Below are 19,198 nucleotides of genomic sequence, written 5' to 3'. Positions count from 1 at the left end.
GGTCTGTTTTAATAGTTTGTATTTTGCCAGGAAATCATACATTTCCTGTAGGCTTTTGTGGTCAATGCTGTAGAGTTGTCTAGAGTGAGTCTCTCAAATTTTTAAATTTCTCAGGTACCTGTAGTTATGACTCTTTTCTCTTTCCTAACCTCTTCTATTTTTTTCTCTTTTTTTCGTCTCTTCAACCTTGCACGTTGTTTGTCTGTTTTATATAAATATATAGTTTATCAATCTATTCAATAAACTTTCAGAGTTATTTCCAGTAGATTTTGACTAATTTATCCTTCTTACTATTTTATTCTTTCTATTATTTTTATATAACATTAATTTCAACTTTTACCTTTATTGATTTCAATTTCCTGATTTTCTTTTCTAAATTTTTAAGATGAATATTTAGTTCCTTTATTTTTTTGGTTTTACTTTTAAATTGTGAAGGCATTTTAGAGCTCTAAATGCTCCTCTTAGTACTGTTTTCAGGATCCTATAAATCTCAATAGAAGTGGATTCTTTTTCATTGGTTTCCAGAGAGTTATGAGTTCCCTTTTATTTCCACTTTGATCCAAGACTTAGCAGGGAGTTTTTCCCTTAATTGCTAACTATTTACAGTTTTTAGGTCACCTTTTATCATGTATCTATAACTTTTCATTTTTATGAAAAAAATATTTTCTTTATTTGTAGGATGGAAGAAGTCCTTATATGTACTATATCAAGTTATTTTATTATGTTATTTGGCTCATCTGAATAATGTTTTGACTAGTAACATTGTATTATTTTGTTGATCTGAATGATTTTTTTTCCAGTTTTTTTTTTTTCCACGCAGCATGTGGAACTTCCCCAACCAGGGATCGAACCCATACCCCCTACAGTGAAAGCACAGAGTCTTAACTACTGGACCACCAGGGAAGTCCTTTCCAGTTTTATGCAGATAAAATTGACAAACAGCACTGTATAAGTTTAAGGTATACAGCATAATGAATTTTTTTAACTATTAATTCTGGCTAATTGTGAGAGGTATTTTGAAATCTCTCATTTTAATTGCATATTTATCAAGTTTTCCTTACCTACATGTATTTAGCTTCTAAGTCCTTTGATGTCTACTTTATGACTGCTACATCTTTATTGTTTGTCTTTTATCACTATATAATAATGTTCTTCATACTCTAAATGCTTTTAGCCTCTGCAGTTCCATCGCATCTGATATTAATGTTACCATTCCTGCTTTCATTTGTTTTTCACTTGTTTAATATTTCTCTACCTATCATTTTATTTTCACGTTTTTATTATCACCTTGTTTCAAGTATGAATCAATATGTCCAGTGAGCCACATCTTCACACTGATATATTTCTAGTACTTCAAACTTTAGCATTCTAACACTGAGTTCATCATTTCCCCCCTAAAACTCTTTCCTCTTCTTTATTTTCTATCTCAGTTGTGATAGAAAGCTCTTGTTCTGCTGTTTGTTCTGAAGAGAGTATCCAGATATCCTTTTGCTGGACCATCCCTCCCTCGCTTCCAGCCCAGGAGCTCTGGATGGCGTTTCCTCATGCCTACTTCAGGATGGGCATGTTACTACAGCCTAGACAATTAAAAGACAATTAAACATCACCTTCTCCTAGCCTGAGGTACCCAAACAGAACTAATGCACTACAACCGGAATCAAAAAGATGGTGGCTGTCTTTCAGAAGAGGCACTTGAGAGCGCAGATTTGGAAACCAGACCACCTGGGCTCAGATCCTGGCTCTGTCTCTTATTTTAACTTTGAGCTAGTACTTAATCTGCCTCAGATTTCTTACCTACCTCATTCTTGTGAAAATTACAAGTGTCAATATATGTAAAAAGTTAGAGCAGTTGCCTATTATATAAGAAAATGTGAGTGTTCTGTTAGAATGGGAATCATCAGAAAATCTATGAACAACAAATGCTGGAGAAAAGGGAACCCTCTTGCCCTTTTGGTGGGAATGTGAATTGATACAGCCACTATGGAGAACAGTATGGAGGTTCCTTAAAAAACTAAAAATAGAACTACCATACAACCCAGCAATCCCACTACTGGGCATATACCCAGAGAAAACCATAATTCCAAAAGACACATGCACCCCAATGTTCATTGCAGCACTATTTACAATAGCCAGGTCACAGAAGCAACCTAAACGCCCATCGACAGACTAATGGATAAAGAAGTTGTGGTACATATATACAATGAAATATTACTCAGCCATAAAAAGGAATGAAATAGGATCTTTTGTAGAGACGTGGATGGATCTAGAGACTGTAACACAGAGTGAAGTAAGTCAGAAAGAGAAAAACAAATATCATATATTAACGCATATATGTGGAATCTAGAAAAATGGTACAGATGAACCGGTTTGCAGGGCAGAAATAGAGACAGAGATGCAGAGAACAAACGTATGGACACCAAGGGGGGAAAGCGGCAGGGGTGGTGGGGGTGGTAGTGTGATGAATTGGGAGATTGCGATTGACATGTATACACTGATGTGTATAAAATGGATGACTAATAAGAAAAAAGTGAGAGTAAAAAGTTTTGCTAAAAATTAAAAAAAAAAGAAAATGTGGGTGTTAACTATTGTTATTCTTTACCTATTTATTATACAGAATCTGGGAGGACAAGCCTGGAGCTGTTGGCAGCCCCTGTACCACTATAGGGCACATGAAGCCTGAGAAGGATTGAAGTCGGCATGAAGCAGAGCAGAGCCAAGATCACTGGGCCCTGATCACAGGATTGGGCCTGGGTCCCAAAGCTGGCTGTACCCAGGATTTTTCAGACGTGAGGCAATAAATCCCTTTTTTTGCCTAATATTCTGTGACTGGAGTCAGAAAGAGTCTTAAATGATATAATGGTCAAGCAGTATGCCAAGCTAGAAACTTGAGACCCATTTCAATTTTTCCCTCTCACTGTCCACATTCCACATAGCAAGTCTGCAGATTCTATCCAACACTTCCTCAACTTCCTTCCATTATGATTCCTTTTTCTCACATCCTTAACTCAAGGGAGGAAAAAAAAAAAAAAAGTAGTATTTGCTGAGTACCTATTACGCACTTATAGACTGCTAGGACATGTTCACTTAAAAAAAATTAATTTATTTATTATTTATGTATTATTATTTGTGGCTGCGCTGGGTCTTTGTTGCTGCGAGTGGGCTTTCTCTAGTTGTAGCGAGCGGGGGCTACTCTTCACTGCGGTGCATGGGCTTCTCATTGTGGTGGCTTCTCTTGTTGCATGGGCTCTAGGCACGTGGGCTTCAGTAATTGTGGTTCACGGGCTCTAGAGCGCAGGCTCAGTAGTTGTGGCGCACGGGCTTAGTTGCTCTGCGACATGTGGGATCTTCCCGGACCAGGGCCCATACCCATGTCCCCTGCATCGGCAGGTAGATTCTTAACCACTGCGCCACCAGGGAGGCCCCATGTTCACTTTTTAATTCTGACAGTAACTCTATGAGGAATTTGAAGCACAGAGATGGTGACTAACTAGTCCAAGTTCACACAGTGAGCCAGTGGTGGTGATTCCCACTCCAGAGGCCACACTTGGCACCACTATGCTATACTGTCTTGATAAACATTTACTCAACGGCTAACCCCAGGAGCAACATCTACAGAACTCCACTCCAGGTAGTGCCCACATGACACAGGCCAGTGGCTACTTAGTCCTTTTTGAAAGCGGCAATGACCCTCTCTAAAGCAGTCTAGTCAATATCAGGAGTCACACACACCCAATCTGATAACTTTTCTCAGGGAATTGGTCATCAACCACTAAATCTACCCATTCTCAGCCCCAAACCTTGTGGAGCCTGTTTGCAAAGAAAAGAGCAACACTAGCTAGGTTGTGGCCATGCCACATCTTTCAATCCTAAAAAGACAAACAAGGGACTTCCCTGGCAGTCCAGTGGTTAAGACTTTGTCTTCCAATGCAGGGGGTGCAGGTTTGATCCCTGGTCAGGGAGCTAAGATCCCGCATGCCTCATGGCCAAAGAACCAAAACATAAAACAGAAGCAATATTGTAACAGATTCAATAAAGATGTTGAAAAAAAAAAGACAAGCAAATGGCAAACAAAAAAAGACAAACAAATGGTGATTTTCTCAGCTGGAATTCACACACACACACCAGTTCACCAGTCTCCTTAAAAATATAGTTCTTCATGGAGTCTTTCCTGAATAGTCATATAAAACTCTTTCTGCCACCATTCCTGGGTTCCTCACATAGTCAGTTAGAATGTTTATTGCTTCTCCTACAGCTGTCTCCTTTCAGTTCCTCAAATCTGCTGAGCTCACACTGGGACTTTTGCCTGAGACTGGGACACTCCTCCCACCTGTCTCCACAGAGCCAGCACCTGCTCTTCCTTGGATGTCTGCTTCAGGGAGGCCTCTCCTGCCCACCCTGCCTAAGGTAGGTCCTGCATTCCCACCACCACCTTATTCAGAACCTCAGCCCCTTGACGACACTCTTCCCAACGCTTAGAACAACATGCTACTATTTTATTCACTTGTATGCTGACGTGGGGTTTGTTTGTGTTTGCATGTGTTTTCCTCATCTTTCTCCTTTATTAGAATGAAACCGAACAGGAATCTTGAGAGCAGGAAACATGTTTGTTGCCGTTGTATCCCTAGTATCTCACATAGGCCTAACGTATAGCAAGTACTCTCTCTCTCTCTCTCTCTCTCTCTCTCTCTCTCTCTATATATATATATATATATATATATATATATATATACATATATATATATGTTTGTTGAGTGAACGAATAAAACAACCAGAGACTAGAACATAGCACCTGGGGGGTCTGATTTCACTCCAATCACAGATGACCTGGTGGGCCCCTTTTAAAACACTTGATTGGTATAAATGGGCAGAATGGGTAAAGTCCCCAAACCCTGGATCCTTCTCCTTTTGATAGAATTCCACTGATCCCCAAATGATTCTTTTCCTATTCCTATGTAGCTTGCTTAGACCATAATGCTATAAAGACATTTTAATGTGATACCACCAGTCCCTGAATTTCTCTCATGCCTCTGTCTGGCTTGGCCTCAGCTTTAAAGTCATGTTAATGACAGAGGCCTCCACCTGTCTTTCAAAGGGCTCGGCATCCAGCTGGGGAATGAGGCAGGTGAGATACCCTACTGTGGAGGATAGGGGTACCCAGCAGGCTCTGGAAGAACCTAAAAAACAGAGTCTTGTCCTGAGGAAGAGCAGGGGTGACAGGGGAGGGGGAACACGACTCTACTGCGTATCCTCTGTGTATCTGGACTCTCCCATATTATCTCGTTTAATCCTCACCATGGTCCTGTGATGTGGATGTTTTCACCACCATTTTATAGTTGAGAGTTGTAGTGGAAAAATATGGGCTTTTATGTCAGATTAGCCTGGATTCACATTTCCCCCTTCCCAAATTAGCTGCTGTAGGGCCCTGGGGCAAGCTACTTAACTTCTCTGGGCTCAGTTTCTTTATTTCTATTATGAGGCTAGTAACAACTACAGTTGTTATGAATATCTAATGATGAAGATACATGACACATTCGTTGAAGTGATTTTGTGCTCAGCACATACTAGATACTCAATACATCATAACCTTTTTTATTAAGAGATTTGCCCAAGAGTCACATAATAAGTGGCCTGGAACTTGATGACCTCTTGCTTTGTAGGATCCTAAGGATATTTTCTCTAAGGCCATTTGGTTTGTCTCATTTCCCAGGTCATGAGCTCTTCCAGGACAGGATGGTATCACCTCTTTACCTCTTTTTTGGTTTAGTGGCCTATATATGCAGTGGTTATAACTCACACTCCAGTCTCCTGCTGTAAGATAGCATGGATTATGCTGATAATTAGGTTTTCTACTCAGTGGTATGTGTGAATATTAATAGACTAGGCAAATGGTCCTCTGAAATAAGTGAGCACCCAGGTCCCCCTGTCCCCCTTATCCTCCACCTCAAAGAACAACTCCCTCTGTACACACATCTAACCAAGGAGAACATAAAGCAGTTTCAGTGATGTGACTCATTCGTGTTTTATGCACAAACATCGTGAAAGAAAATAAAACTTATCAGAGTCACACCAGGAAGGATGAAGGACATTTTAACTTTGATAAACTAATAAATTTTTAGTCAGCAACCTGGAAACAGTTGAGGTTTTTATATATAGTATTGTATATCTATGTACCTATCTTCTGATTCATGAAGTGATTCACTCCCCCTCCCATCCCTATGCCCAATCACTAAGAACTGCCCATTCCTGTTATGATTTTCTGTTCAAGCCACGCTTCTGCTTTCCATCCCTGCTCAGGCCCTCTGCATCCTTCTCTCTCTATGAAATTGTCCCTGCAGTGGTCTCCCTGACGACAGTCTTGTCTTCTAGAATCTAGGCTCCACACTGGCACCAGACAGGCGGCTCCAAAATGCCACTGACCATGTCCCACTCTGCCCCCTTAACCTTCAATATCTTCCCTTGTCTCCCCTCTGCCATACAGCACTTTAGCTTAGAACACAAGTCTCAACAACCTGACAAGAAGGAACATCAAGGGGCTTCCCTGGTGGCGCAGTGGTTAAGAATCCACCTGCTAATGCAGGGGACACGGGTTAGAGCCCTGGTCCGGAAAGATCCCACATGCCACGGAGCAACTAAGTCCGTATGCCACAACTACTGAGCCTGCGTTCTAGAGCCCGCGAGCCACAACTACTGAGCCTGTGCTCTAGAGCTTGCAAGCCATAACTACTGAAGCCCACGTGCCTAGAGCCCATGCTCAGCAACAAGAGAAGCCACCGCAATGAGAAGCCCGCGCACCGCTCGCTGCAACTAGAGAAAACCCACACAAAGCAACGAAGACCCAGTGCAACCAAAAATAAATAAATTGTTCTTTAAAAATTAAGAAATGCTTTAAAAAAAAAAAAAGGAAGGTCAATTATGTCTTTAGCACTTTTTGAGTCTTAAGACCAGCTGCCCAATGCTTACTTTTAAACGTGTTTCAAGACCCTTAAGTGCCTTAGGAAGTAGATGAATTATAGAAATCCTAAATAAATAAACAAGCCTTGGACCCTCATAAAATGTGTTGTTGCCCAATCATAAATAAATCTTGCTCTCTAAGGGGGCAGTGTTGTCAGGCAAATGTCACATAAAATAAACGGAATAAGGTAAAAATGGAGTGTCTGCTTTCTGAAAGGGAGAAACAGTGACCCACACCAGGCAGTAAAGGCAGCCAGGTCATAGTTTCTTTCCTCCAATCCCACCTCCTAACTTTCCACAACCGAACCCCGCCCTTGCTGATTACAGCCCCAGCTGCAGCAACAAAACGATGTTCCCAGAGTCTTCTCCTGGCTGGTCTGAGCTGCTGTCCTCTGCAGTTACCTTGCGTGTGGTAAGTATTTTTGCAATAATTTCAGTGCTACAAACCTCTCGTCTTTCTCTTTCATCCTCTTGCAAAACAAAAATAAAATTATTCTAAAAGTAACGAATTCCGGAGCCAGTAAAACGTTACCACGTAACTAACACAAGGCAGAATTGAATAATAGGTATTAATCACTTGTTTCAGTGAATTTTTGTTAAAACCCACGTCTGCAACATTTAATTGTCTTTTAAATTAAATTTGACAGTGGTGATTCATAAGAGCCTGTGTATATCATGACAGTTTCTTAAAAATGAAGGTACATTTTTTAAGAGAAAAAAATGTTCTTAGACATTGAAAGAAGAAATTATCGTATCATCATTAAGACTGGTATCTTAATATTCTGTTTAAGCAGAATATTCTAAAATTCCTTCTAGAAACTTGTTTCGTTTGTAGCTGGTTTCAAGATTTGCTGTTGGAATTACTTTTGCTAGTGTGGGGCAGGGGGACACGACGTCTGCTTCAGTCATTTTGAGGTTTATTATTATTTTATTGTCCGAAGTTAATTCTAAATGTCTCTGTTTCTATATAACAAAAACAATTTTTTGAGATCATCACAATCTGGCCACTCGTTGCCTGTCCTGATTTGTATTGCTGTTATTATGGGCACTATTACCAAGGCAGATCTCAGTATTTTCACTGTTGAGGGAATGATTAGCTTTTCTCACTTGTATGATTTAAAGAAAGGAGAAAAAGAAGGTTTTTTTCTCCCTCTTACTTCCAGGTCCCTAAGGCAAACACATTTCTTAAAGATGGTGGATAAAGGGCATGTGCAGTTTGGGAGGTGTTATTTCTGACATCTAGATAGATGTACAGTCTAGAGATTGTTTTTGCGGTACGCGGGCCTCTCACTGTTGTGGCCTCTCCCGTTGCGGAGCACAGACTCCAGACACGCAGGCTCAGTGGTCATGGCTCACGGGCCCAGCTGTTCCGCAGCATGTGGGATCTTCCCGGACCGGGGCACGAGCCCGTGTCCCCTGCATCGGCAGGCGGACTCTCAACCACTGCGCCACCAGGGAAGCCCCAGTTTAGAGATTTTGAAATTGTGTGTATGGGACATAACAGTTTCTGTATTCATACACTTGTTCATTCATTTTTTTTTTTAAACATTCATTATTGAACCTTTACTCTGCTCCAGGCACTGTGTTAGGATAAAAAGATGAGTGGCTAGGACCCGTTGTGCTCAGACTCCAATAGAGGTGTGGGACCTGAAAACAACTGACCTTAAAATATAACCAGGACCAGACAGGCATCTTGAGAGGCCTTAAATACACTGAAAATGTGTGGTGTGCTACCCATCCACACCCCTCCATATGTAAAGAAGTCTGATGTGACTGTGATTATTTCCCTCAAAGTTTTCACTATTTTATTTCATTATATTGCCCCAACTTTATTGGTGCCTTAAGGATGTGCTTAGTTTACCTCTTGCAAAGCAATCAACCCTAAGAACAACCCCAATGCACTTGAATGCATTAGCAAAATGCAGAGGAATCCAGGAGGACTGAGCAGGCACCATTGGTTAGCCATCAGTTTTATTGAGAAATTAGCACTTAATACTAGTTTCAAACTCATTTGGGTTTTATGAGGATGGGCGGGGGAGGGGGGATGAAAATGGAGATAAATGTGTGTGCTTTTAATGGTTGCCCCTGTTAGCGCATAGATCATGCTCCGGAAAAATACATCTGGAGGCTTTTGGGAGAAAAACATATTTTATAATTAAGTGTTTATATAGGCTGCTGCTTTTTTCCTGAATTAAATTTAAGCGTTTCATGGCCACCAGGTAATTGTATTTTTACTGAAGTTTTGAGATCCATTTATACTGACTAGAGCACTCACAAATGGTTTTGTTATCTTCTTAGAAAGTATTGGATGGGACTAGCTCAAGTTACGGATTACAGACACTACCCAAATTCACCATTTTGTAACTTCTGACCTTTGATTTTATGGCAAATGGCCAGCACTCTCTTAACCCTCTTTACTTCCATCACCAGTACAAGTTGTTGGCATTGGGTGGGATGGGAGGCTCTTCCCCCCCCATCCCTCGCAAATAGTACAAAATCTAAAATTATTTAACAAAGTTGACTGTTTACCAAAAAAATTTTCTAAAAAAATCAACTAAGTCCCTTCAAGATGTTTGTGCTGAAGTGGATGCAGCTATTAGCTATCTTTTACCAGGTAAGTGATCTTCAACCCACATGATTCAAAGGACAGATGATTCCAATTCAAAACTGAGTTGCAGCAAGATTTAAAATACAGTCCTGTACATCATAGGTCTACTAGGTTTTGGTTTTGGTTTTGGTTTTTGGTGGGGTTTTTTTGTGGTACGTGGGCCTCTCACTGTTGTGGCCTCTCCCGTTGCGGAGCACAGGCTCCAGACGCGCAGGCTCAGTGGCCATGGCTCACGGGCCCAGCTGTAACGCGGCATGTGGGATCTTCCCGGACCGGGGCACGAGCCCGTGTCCCCTGCATCGGCAGGCGGACTCTCAACCACTGCGCCACCAGGGAAGCCCTCTTCTAGTTTTTTTAACCAAGATATTAAATCTGAGACAGTTGCAGGGTTGCTATACTGCTATGACCAGATACTAGATATGCCAGGCATGGGTAGAGCCAAGCCCTCTGCAAGTCCAGGAGCTGGTGATACCCTCTTCTCTTTTTGGGATTCCCCCCTGCTGAGCTCCTATTGAAGACAAAGTGTTCTAAGAAAGATGTGAAGAGAGAAACAGAATAAAGGCAAGATATGAGTCTGGGGAGATAAATAATTGCCTAAGTGAGGAATGTGATTTTAGTTGAGAGTTTTCATAGCTGCATATGAATTGAGACTTCAGAGGTAACTCCAAGATTCATTCACTCAACCAATAATATTTCAACCTTTAATTCTGCAAACAGAAATAAACCATGGGATGAGCTGGAAGAACTCAGATTAAACTCTTTCTTGGAAAGACTCTTTCTGCTCCTTTATACCAACTCAAGAGTCATGGTAGAGGTGTTAACTAATTAGATAATAATTCTGAGCTAGAGCACAATGATTGGATCCCACTTCTACAAGAGATAAATGTTTGCTCCCCAGTTATAACAGAAAGGGAAGCAGCCTTCTCTTCACTGTAGGATAAATGATTTTATTGCCACATTCGGGTATGTTCATTAAAAGGTGTTCCTGCACACAAGAAAACTTTTGTTAGATTAAATGGAAGGATATAATCACAGATGTCAATAGTGGTTAACTTTGTATGCTGGATTTAATAGAAATTTTTTCTTTTGACACTTTTGTGATTTTTAGACATGTCTTCATTGATCATATTAGTTGAGCTAAGTTTTTAAGATTGTACACATTTGGGGTGAAAATTAAGTGGGAGGGGAAATTTGAAATTAGAGGGGAAATGTGTGTTTTATTTTTGTGTAAAAGACTTAAGCTCCATGGGCTTCCCTGGTGGCACAGTGGTTAGGAGGTCCACCTGCCAACATAGGGGACACGGATTCGAGCCCTGGTCTGGGAAGATCCCACATGCCGCGGTGCAGCTGGGCCCGTGAGCCATGGCCGCTGAGCCTGAGCATCCGGAGCCTGTGCTCCGCAACGGGAGAAGCCACCACAATGAGAAGCCCGCGCACCACAACAGAGCAGACCCTGCTCGCCGCAACTAGAGAAAGTCCACGCACAGCAACAAAGACCCAGTGCAGCCAAAAATAAATAATAAATAAATTTATGAAAAAGAAGAAAAAGGCTTAAGCTCCACCACTTCAGTACTCAAATCATCATTTTGGATAGACTTCCTTTAATAATTATAAAAATTTAATTCTCAACCCTCCCTGCACCTTGGAATCACCTGGAAATCATTAAAAATATCAGTTCCAAGGCCAGACCAATGGGCCAGAATCAGAATGGAGCCAAGTGGTTGGTATTTTTAACAGGTCAACTCATTATATAATCTAAGTTTCCATATTGTAATTTTTCTGTCTTCACAGCATTGACCAGGAAGTTACATTACTTAGAATTAGACTCTACGGGCATTTTACTGCTTTCTTCTATTGTCAGAATGGGTGGGTTTTGGTAACATCTGATATGAAAGTTTTCCAGCTCTAGGGCATAGAACTTGGGACTTTGATCAGTCATACAGTCAGATGTGATTCACTGGTGTGTGCACAAGATGTACTGCTTAACAAAACACCATCAGCTTGTTTTAAATGGATATTTAAATACTGGGGTTAGCCTGTGTCAGCCAAGTCTCCTTACTAAGCTTCCCCACTGGTCACTTGCTAAAGCAGTTTTAGAATGGGTTTCTGAGAAAAACACAGACTTTTCTGCAGCCATGCCTTTGGCTTATCTCCGTGTTGAATTAGGATAGCCGTTAGCTCACCTCCATGCTACACACTAGGATGGCCTTTTATTCAGGTACATGTCCTGGTTGCATCTTTTAATTTTTATAACAGTGCATTTGCCTTATACACCTTTCCTTCTGTGTACCTGTTGCTATTGTATAATAAGCAACCCTAGTTGGGAATCTGAACTCAGTTTCTTGCCAGAGGCTTCTAATTAAGCCTCACTTCTGCCCAAATCTTATCAAGCCCCAGCTGGTGAAAATACTATTCATGGAAGTTTATAAAAGAATATGCATCCATGTGTTTCACTGAACAATCTAAAAAATCTGATTTTTAATCTTGAATCATCCCAGATTATCAGAGGGGTAAATACTTAGATGGGATCATTTTAGCTTCTCGGTGATTGCTTTCAGTGATTCTACCCTAGCATTGTGCTGTAACCCTATATTAGGGTGTAGGTTTGGGAAAGTCATTGTTCTATTTATTTTATAGATACTGATAAAGGCTTTAGCCACTGCCTGTCACAAATAATCTCCTTTTTGAGGAGCTTGATGAGAAATTTCTCTAGGTCTCAATCTGTTTTCATTTTATGGACATGATCAATCTCCTAAATGTTTATTTTCCCTCTTTGCTTTGCCTGGTAGTGATCTCAGAGGCACAGCAGTCAGCGCTCCTGAAGAGAGATCTTAGTTCCCTGCCCAGGAATTGAACCTGGGTAGCCTGGATGGAAACCAGGAATCCTAACTGCTAGACCACCAGGGGCTAGAGGCTAGAAGCAAGGTGGCCCTAGCTCTTTCCCCTGTTTGAAAGCAAGAATGTTTCAAGGAGGCAAAAACTGTAAAAAACAGGTACGAAGTTTATTATTAGAGACACAGCATAACATGTGGCAGAGCACACAGAGAAACAGTTTACTTATTTAAGTCAGAAGCAAGGCAGAAATACATACCCAGAGAGAAAGGGTATGGGCATCCTCTCTAAAGAGGAGGAGGCAGTAAGTCAGAAGCTACAGAAATACACACCCAGAGAGGAGTGCAGGAGTCCTGAATGAGAAAAGCAGTGAAGAGGTGATTTAAATCCCTTCTATAGGACAGTCCTTCCTGGTCTTTGTTTAGATTTGGCCAATTATCTTGCTTCTTCCTTCACACCTGACTGGTCCTAGGATGCTCCCCAACATGCATGTTCAAATTTTTGTTAAGATGGATCCCACTGCAGAGGCCTGTGGGTGCATGTCCACACTTTTTATCGGGTGGTGCCACCTACCTTTTTGACCCCCAAGGAGCCTTCCTGCTCATGTGCAGAAAGGGAAGTTTTCCTGACCTCAGGAGTGGTCATCTTATCTCTTTGCTTCTCAGCAGAGCTCAGCTTCTGCCACTAGCTTTGTCCTTAGAGTGTCTGGGGGAGAACAAAGCTTCAATCTCACTCCGCGTGACAGACACCAGCTGTCCAGCCCAGGGGCCCATCTGTCTCCTACCTCAGTAGGAATCTCAGAGTCTAATTTGCAGCCCATGTTGAACACTGTACAGGAAACTTAGAGCAAGCACCAAATTTACTCCAGGTTTTATTTTCCCTGATTTCTTCATTTTTGTATCTTGTTATGTATGTAAGCTTGTAAACTGCTCAAATCTTTTTAAAAAACAAGACAAGAGTATGAATCAGAATTTCTCAGCCTTGATACGATGGGGCCAAATAGTTCCTTGTTGGTGGGAATGGGGGGCATGGGGGAGGAGGAGGGAGGGGAGGCATCCTTGGCCTCTACCTACTAGATGCCAATAGCAGTTGTCCCCCCACCTCAAGCTGTGACAACCAAAATGTCACCAGACATTACCAAATGTCCCCTGTGGGCAAAATCACCCCCGATTGAAACCCACTGATTTAAATGAATAAATAATCTGATATTGAACATGTAGGGGAGGAAAAGTTTTCCTCGACCCTCTTAGGATCCCTGGCTGGGTCTGAAAATTAAACTAGGACAGTTTGACAGAAGAAATGCCTACAAATTTTATTAAATTTTTACATATATACATGGGGGCTTTCGTAAGAGAATTAAAGACCCAAAGAAGTGACCGGAGGGGAAACTTTCATACTTTTAGACAAAGAAACAGTAAACTTGTGAAGAATTGACAAGACAAAGGGGTTTGCTCTAGGGGTACTAAATGGTGAAAAAGTAACAAGGTTTGTTTACTCTTTTTTTTTTTAAATTTATTCTTTATTTATTTATTTTTGGCTGCGTCGGGTCTTAGTTTCAGCAAGCGGGAACTTCATTGAGGCACACGGGATCTTTCGTTGTGGTATGTGGGCTTCTCTCTAGTTGTGGCATGCAGGTTCCAGGGTGTATGGGCTCAGTAGTTGTGGCGCGCAGGCTTAGTTGCCCCATGGCACGTGGGATCCTAGTTCCCTGACCAGGGATGGAACCTGCGTCCCCTGCATTGTAAGGCAGATTCTTTACCACTGGACCACCAGGAAAGTCCCAAGGTTTGTTTATTCTTGGCCCTAAATTCCATCTCTGGTGTTAAGGGTGTCTGCCCTCCTTCTGGTACAGAGAGGGTACCTTTCACATGAGAGACTTATCTCCTGCTTTCAGGGAAGACAGGTGAAGGGAGAGACCTTTCTGCTTTTGCCATTTTCTCAAACTCCTTCAGCTTAAGATATTCAAGATGCCACATTTTAGGGTAGCTGGTCCTGAACCCCATCAAGCACTTAGTAGTTTCTAGGCTTTGTGGAAGCCACTGTCTTTGGGAAAAACGATCATTGAAGCCCAGTGACCACCCTCAGAAAAAACAAAAAAAAAAAAAAAAGGAAAGAAAACTTAAGTTCTCAGAATGCACATAATTACAGATATCTCATATCCGAAGTTACTGTAACTTTCTGTAGCTTTCTTAATGACTGTGGGAAGGAGGAAGTGAAGATACTATCATTGTCATTTACAGAAAAGGCACGGAGATAGCCAAGTATTGGTGCTATGGTTAGAGCCCAGTATCCTGACCCAAGTCCAGTGGGCTCTTCATCACACCACCAAAGTGTTAAGCAAGTTCAAAGGAGGGAGAGAGGCAAAGCCAACTTGGAGGATTTGGAATGGCTTCATGGAAGAGGTAGCATTTGAGATGAGATGTTGACAGGTCAATGGGGAAAGTGGAGGCAAGAATTCACAGCAGGAACAGTATAGATGGAAAGTTTGCAGAGCAGTGAGGAATCTGACTGGATATGGGAAGGACATGGTCAGGGAAGGACTGGGAAAACAGGGTCGGTCGAGTTGTGAAGAGCTTCTGAGGGCAGGCTTACAGGGTTCTGGTGTGCAAGGCAGTCTTTCCCTAGAACCGTGTGTGCCCGACACCCCTTAACAAATTATAAGATCAAAGTAGAGAAGAAGCTTAATGCATTAGGTCCCCAGAGAGATTAGTGATGGTAGAATGACAATGGGAGCACATGTATCATGTTCTTCTTATCCCCTACCCTCTCCCCAAATTACACACTTTGATGAGCCAAGTCCCCTTCACTTTCTTGATGAAAGGAGGGTGACTGGACTCTCCTGGTGTCCGAAAAGTTCCCAGTCTTGCACTATCAAAAATACAAGAGGGGGCTTCCCTGGTGGCACAGTGGTTGGGAATCCGCCTGCCGATGCAGGGGACGTGGGTTCGTGCCCCGGTCCGGGAAGATCCCACATGCCGTGGAGCGGCTGGGCCCGTGAGCCATGGCCGCTGAGCCTGTGCGTCCGGAGCCTGTGCTCCGCAACGGGAGAGGCCACAACAGTGAGAGGCCTGCGTACCGCAAAAAAAAAAAAAAAAAATACAAGAGGGCTCCTAATTTAAGCATTATCAGGCATGAGCACCATTTTAACCATTAGGGAAAATGGTTTTGAGTGGCATTTTTAAAATAAAAGTAATTTAGTTTCCATTAGAAAATGCCCTACCTTCAATTATGCATAATCTTTTAAAATTTCCTTATAACTGAGAGTTTTCATTGTTTCGATGAAAATTTCAGAAATGACATAATCGGTGGTACATTAGGCAGAATGCTATTGGCATACAGACAATACCGAATTCTGTATGAGATCCAGATAATTGGCTCCAGGTGCAGACTCAGACCCAGGGACTAAAAGGCAGGCCTGCTGTAGAGTGTCTGGGTGCTGGAGAAGATCAAGAAAGGAGATTCCTTGATAGGTGCAGGATCTGAATGTTTCTGGGGGACAAGGCTGCAGGGGATGGAAGCCAGATACAGATGAGTGACTAATCTTCTTTCTTTACTCCCCGTCTATAGAAAAGAAGGGACCATTTCCTCAGCTGTGGCCTACATGGGGGCTTTCCTAGGTGGGGCAGGAAGCCCTCCTCCCACCCCCCAGTTAGTGACCAGAGGCTTTTTGTTTATAGAAATGATTTAGTTTAAATTAGGAAATGCCATACCTTCAACTCTACGAAATCATCTTTTAATTTCCTGATTACTGAAAGTTTGTATTGTTTTGGCTAAAATTTCAGAAATGACGCTGTAGGGGAAGAAAAATAATTTTCCCTCTACCCTTCTATGTCCTCGGCCCCTGTAGCAAAAGATAAAGAAGAGAAAATTCAAGATTAAAAATCAGAAGTTTATTAACACGTGTATCTCATATACATGGGAGGTACCCAGGGAAAACTGTAACTCTCACAGGTGTCTTAGAATTCAGGCTTAGGGACTTCCCTGGTGGTCCAGTGCGTAGGACTCCAAGCTCCCAATGCAGGGGGCCCAGGTTAGATCCCTGGTTGGGGAACTAGATCCCATATGCCACAATTAAGACCAGGTGCAGCCAAAATAAATAAATAAATAAATAAGAATTCAGGCTTAAATACCATCTTCAGATAAAGGCAAAAGAGAAAAGGTGGGGATAAGCCATTTATGGGGAGGTGGCCGGGTAAACAAGGGTAAGGTTTGTTATGCAGACAGTAACTCCACTGAAGAGTTTCTTGTGATTTAGAGTCATCCTTCTTTTCTTGGTAGGAGAGGGAGACACCCTTACAAATGGACATTTCCTTTATAAGTATAAATTTCCCTTAAAGGGTGACTTCTACTCTGTTTTCCAGTCTTCTCCTGTGTCTGCTGTTTCTCAAAATAATCAGCTCAAAATAACCGTTATCCTAACGAGGCATATTTGTGGATGGCATTTTCTGGTTTACAACATAACTGGTCTAGTGTGACACAGAGGCTGCAGAATTCTGCTTGAGACACACAGGAGCTGGAGGAAAGGAGTGGGTCTATAGAAAAGAAGATGCAGATGCTCCAGATGCAGACTCAGACCTGGGACTAGAAGACAGGCCTGCTGTGGCATGTAGATGCTGCAGAAGCTCAAAATGATCAAAAGCAAACCTTTCTCAGTTGACTTTATTTTACTTTCTTGTTCCAGAAGTGGGTTGCATATAACCCATGGAATTATCTGGTAGGAAGCTGAAAGCCAGAAGGAGGTGGACAGAGAAAGGAGGGGATGGAAATCGAGGGAATGAAGAGCCCTGGGAAGCCCAAGTGAGTGATAGGCAGTGGTCTCGCCCGATGCCATCAGGATAGCTCAGACTGGCTGAGAGAAATAGAGCCCACGCAGGAGCCGGGCTAGTCAATGAAACTCCTTCCACAAGACAGAAGCCTTGGTAGAATGGAAGAGCTCTGACTTTGGCTTTAGCTCATCTGGCTTTGAACCAGCCTGAGTTGTTTAAGTTCTCCTGGTATCAGATTTCAAAATAGAAGGCGAGATGGTTATAAGGCTAGAATCCAACATCTTTAAGATTGCCAAACACGGAAACTGGCAATAGCAACTGCTCAAGAAATTTCAGTTTTCCTTCCTCTATTCATGAATAAACAATTGTGTTTTCCCAAAGGAAATGCTCTTAAAAGAATTTAGATAGAAATCAAATAAATCACTGCCGCCATTAGTATGCTTTGGGACCCTATGGGGGAGGGGGTGGAGAGAAGAGCAACCTTGGAAAGCCCGCTGTTTTCACCTCCTCCCCCTCTTCCCATTCCTGGAAACGCAGGGAGCAGTAACTGCCCCACATTGGTATTACCTCATACCAAAATCATTCCCCCAATGCTCCAGATAAAATACAGGATGCCCAGTTAAATTTGAATTTCAAATAAAGAATGAATAATTTTTTAGTATATCTCAAATAATGCTTGGGACATAATTATTCAAATTTAACTGAATATCCTGTATTTTTTCCCTAAATGCAGCAACTCTATTTAATCATTTAACCATAATTTCTGTTTCTCTGAATCTTAAACCTAGATGCCTGCTTCCCAGATTCTTTAGCAATCTTTAAGTAAAAAATAGTGGCGTTAGCAGGTATTGGCTAGGATGTGGAGCAACTGGAACTCTCATACATTACTTATGGGAGTGTAAATTGGTACCACCACTTTGGAATACTGTTTGGCACTATCTATGAACCCTAGGACCCAGCAATTCCACTCCTAGATATCGACACAACAGAGATACATACATAGTTCACCTGAAGTTATGTACAAGAATGTTATAGCAGCACACTGTACTATTGATAATAGTCCAGACTGGAAATAATACAATGGTAGCACAGATAAATAAATTGTGTTATATCTATACAGTGGAATATTATACAGCAATGAGAATGAATGAATTCTTGCAGCACACAACATGGTCGAATCTCACAATCATAATTTTGAGCAAAAGACGCCAGGAATAGAAGAATAAATAAAGTATATAATTCAATAAATATGTCTCAAACACAGGCAAAATGATCCTCTGGTGTTAGAAGAAAGGGTAGAGGTAGCCTCTGGGTGGAGGGTTAGACTCCCTTTGAGAGTAAGGAGGGCTTCTGGGGTTCTGTAAGTTTCTAGTTCTTGAATCAGGTTGTGGTTACAAGAATTGTTCACTTGGTGAAAATTCATCAATCATGTTTACAATTTCTATACTGTATATATAGTACATTAAAATGGACTAAGCCTGACTTCCCTGGCGGTCCAGTGGCTAAGGCTCCACACTTCCACTGCAGGGGGCTCGGGTTCGATCTCTGGTCAGGGAATAAGATCCCATGCGCAGTGTGGCGTGACTAAAAAGAAAAGTCTTTTAATTTAAAAATAATAATAAAATAAAACAGACTAAGCCTTATCAATGACACCCAATGACTTTGGTAGGTAAACCTTATTTTTCTAATTTTAGAGGTAAGGAAACCAAAGTTTAGACTTTTTAGTTGACTTTCCAAGTCCACACAGTTAAGAGGTTGAACAACGAGGATTTTATCCCGTCAGCTCAGCTACAAACTATGGCACTTTTTACTACATCACGCCCAATCTCTTTATACCGTTTCTTTTACATTTGAATTTCTTCCTTTTGAAATACCTGTTCAAAACATTTTGATTTCTGATTCCGTAATTTGAGCCTTTCAGACATGAAAATGGCCAGACTTCTCACTCCCTCTGAGGTTGTGAGGAACAGCAGATGTTTCCCACTAGAGCGAGGCTAGCGTCAGACTGTAGGGTGAGAACGTGAGACAGGATGTGGTCCAG

Source organism: Neophocaena asiaeorientalis, unplaced genomic scaffold, assembly GCF_003031525.2.
Source record: "Neophocaena asiaeorientalis asiaeorientalis breed wild unplaced genomic scaffold, Neophocaena_asiaeorientalis_V1.1 scaffold173, whole genome shotgun sequence".
Taxonomy (NCBI): domain Eukaryota; kingdom Metazoa; phylum Chordata; class Mammalia; order Artiodactyla; family Phocoenidae; genus Neophocaena; species Neophocaena asiaeorientalis.
The sequence above is the reverse complement of the archived record's forward strand: the minus strand, read 5'-3'. Positions refer to the sequence as shown.